Source organism: Hylobates moloch, unplaced genomic scaffold (assembly GCF_009828535.3).
Source record: "Hylobates moloch isolate HMO894 unplaced genomic scaffold, HMol_V3 SCAFFOLD_9, whole genome shotgun sequence".
NCBI classification, from domain to species: Eukaryota; Metazoa; Chordata; class Mammalia; order Primates; family Hylobatidae; genus Hylobates; species Hylobates moloch.
In genome coordinates, this window is record NW_026652284.1 from 45452270 (window position 1) to 45455494 (window position 3225).

At 36.2% G+C, this 3225-nt stretch overlaps 1 pseudogene; it reads left to right on the plus strand.

Annotated features, from left to right (window-relative positions):
* The first annotated feature begins 2299 nt into the window (after positions 1–2299).
* LOC116812633 (coiled-coil-helix-coiled-coil-helix domain-containing protein 2-like) lies at positions 2300–2751 on the plus strand (annotated as a pseudogene).
* The last annotated feature ends 474 nt before the right edge of the window (positions 2752–3225 follow it).

The following is a 3225-nucleotide window of genomic DNA, read 5'->3' on the forward strand; positions in this document are numbered from 1 at the left end:
CAAGTAGCCAGAAGAGTAGATTTTGAATGTTCCCAACACCAAAAAAAGGAAATTTTTGAGATGATGAATATATTAATTACTATGATTTGATCATTACACATTGTATAAGAGTATAAAAATATCACAATTTACCTCATTAATATGTACAATTATCTATCAATTTAAAATAGAAAAGCAAAAAATGAAAAAAGAATGCTTCAACAAAAAAAAAATCAATCAATATAGTACACTACATTAATAGAATTCAGGGGAGAAAAGCACATGATCAACTCAACTAATGCAGAAAAACACCTGACAAAAATTCAACCACCTTTCACGATAAAAAACACTCAATATATTAGGAATAGAAGGAAACTTCCTCAAAATGATAAAGGTCATATATGAAAAACCCACAGCTAACATCATACTCCAAACACCTTTGCATATATGGTCAACTGATTTTTGACAAGAGTGCCAAGACCATTCAATGGCGAAAAGACAGTATGAAACCTTTTCCTCTACAATCATTAACAAGACAAGGCTGCCTGCTTTCACTATTTCAATTGAACATAGGATTAGAAATTCTAGCCAGAGCATTTAGGCAAGAAAAAGCACAAAAGTAATCTAAATTGTAAAGGAAAAGGATAATTAATTATCACTGTTCACAGAGGGCAAGATCTTTTATGTAGAAAACCCTGAAGATTGTGCAAGTGCACACACACACACACAACTTTAGAGCTAATGAATTCAGCAATGCTGCAGGATATAAAATCAACACACAAAAATCAGTTGCATTTCTATATACTGGCAATAAATAGTCTGAAAAGAAAATTAAGAAAAACACTCAATTTACAATAATATCAAAAAGAATAAGTTGACCTCCTGCATAGTCAAAAGTCCACATACAAAATTTGACTCCCCAAAAGCTTAAGTACTAATTGCCTACAGTTGACTGGATAACTTATCGATAACAACCTGTCAATTAATACATATTTTATGTTATATGTATTATATACTATAGTCTTAGAATAAAGTAAGATAGAGAAAAGAAAGTGGTATTTTAAAAATCAGAAGGAGTCTCAACAATGTCTGGATAATTACAAAAAGAGGGAAAGAAAAAATAAGAACAAAATAAAATCATAAGGAAGAAAAAATATATTTGCAATTCATTAAGTGGAATAGATTATCATCAAAGTCATCATCCTTGTCATCTTCACATTGAGTAGGCTGAAGAGGAGGAGGAGGAGAAAAGATTCGTCTTGCTGTCTTGGGGTAGCAGAGGTAGAAAAGGTAGAGGAGATAGAAGGGGAGGCAGGAGAGGCAGGCAAACTTGGTGTAACTTTTATTGCAAAAACTGAGTATAAATGAACCTTGCAACTCAAATCTATGTTGTTTAAGGGTAAACTGTACTTAGGAATAGATTTAACTAAGGAGGGAAAAGATGGGTACATTGAAAACTACAAAACATGACTGAAAGAAACCGAAAAAGATAAATTAATGGAAAGACATTTCCATTTTATCTTAATATTGTGAAGAGGACAAAACCACCCAAAACAATCTACAGATTCAGTGAAACTCCTGTCAAAATACCAATGGCATGTTTTGTAGAAATAGAAAAATTGATTCTAAAAATTATAGGAAATCTCAGGAGATTCTAAATAACCAAAACATCTCGAAAAATAACAAAATTGGAAGATTGACATTTCCTAATTTCAAAACTTACTACAAAGCTACAGTATTCAAAAAAAAGTGATACTGGCATAAGGACAGCTATATAAACCAATGGAAAAGAACAGAAAGCCCAGAAATAATCCCAGAAATATGGGGTCAAATGATCTTCAACAAGGGTGCCAAGACCACTTAATGGAGAAAGGACATTCTCCTTAACGAATGGTGCTAGAAAAACTGAATATTCTCATGCAAACAAGTAAAGTTGGATCCTTACATCATACTTTTTAAACTCAAAACGAGTCAAAGATCTAAAGTTAAAAGCGAAAACAATAAACTATTAGAAAAAACGGGAAAATCTTCACGAGATTGGATTTGACAACGATTTCTTGGATACAACACCAACAATACAGTCAACAAAAGTAAATATTAAAGAACCGTTCTTTTAATGAAAGTTTAAAACTTTTTGCATCAAAGGACACAATCAACAGAGTGAAAAGACAACCCACAGAATGCCAGAAAATATTTGCAAATGACGTATCTGATAAGGGATTCGTATCCAGAATAAACAGCTCCTAAAACTCAATGACAAAAACAAACAACTCAGTTTAAAAATGAGTATTACCAAACGCTGAGCCGCCGTGCAGCTAGGATGCCAAGTGGAAGCCGAAGCCACACCTCCGCAGGGCCCCTCCCACCAGCCGGGCACCTCAGATGAGAACTACACCCAGGCCAGCCCCAGCAGCTCAGCCGCCAACAGTGGCACCCCCATCTTCAGTTGGTTCTCCTGCTCCTGCGCCCCGGCAGCCAAGTCTGATGGCCCAAATGGCAACCACTGCAGCTGGCGTGGCTGTAGGCTCTGCTGTGGGGCACACACTGGGTTATGCCCTCACTGGGAGCTTTAGTGGAAGAAGTAATGGTGAGCCTGCAAAACCTGACATCACTTACCAGCAGCCTCAGGGAACCTGGCCAGCACAGCAGCAGCAGCCTTGTTTCCAGGAGATCAAACAGTTTTTGGAGTGTGCCCAGAACCAGGGTGACATCAACAAGCTCTGTGGGGCTTTCAATGAGGTTCTCAAACAGTGCAGACTTGCAGACAGATAGGCCTAATCAAGAAGTTCAAATTGGAGAAATGGAAAATCAGCTCTCATAACCAAGTTAATTCACTATTAAAATATAATTGATAGTGAAGGTATAAAGTATAACCATCAGTTACACCTCTCATGTGTCATCTATAGCTTCCTTGCTTCAGAATTGAAATGGAAGAGGGAGTTCTAACTGTGTAGAATTTCATTAAGATGGTGTAGAATTTGGGGCTGGGCAAATGTTTATGTGGCCTCCTTAAACTGGCTGTTATGATTTTATTCTTTGTGAGTTAATTAGAATGAGATGATTTTCTTCCAAGAAAATGAATATTTCTCTAGAAGATAAACCAATGGCCAATAAATACATGCCTTAGTCATTTGGAAAATACAAATCAAAACCACAGTGAGGTGCCACTTCACACAAATTAGAATGGCCGTTTATTTTTCATGAAAATAACAAGCATTGGTGATGATGTGGAGAAATTGGAACCCT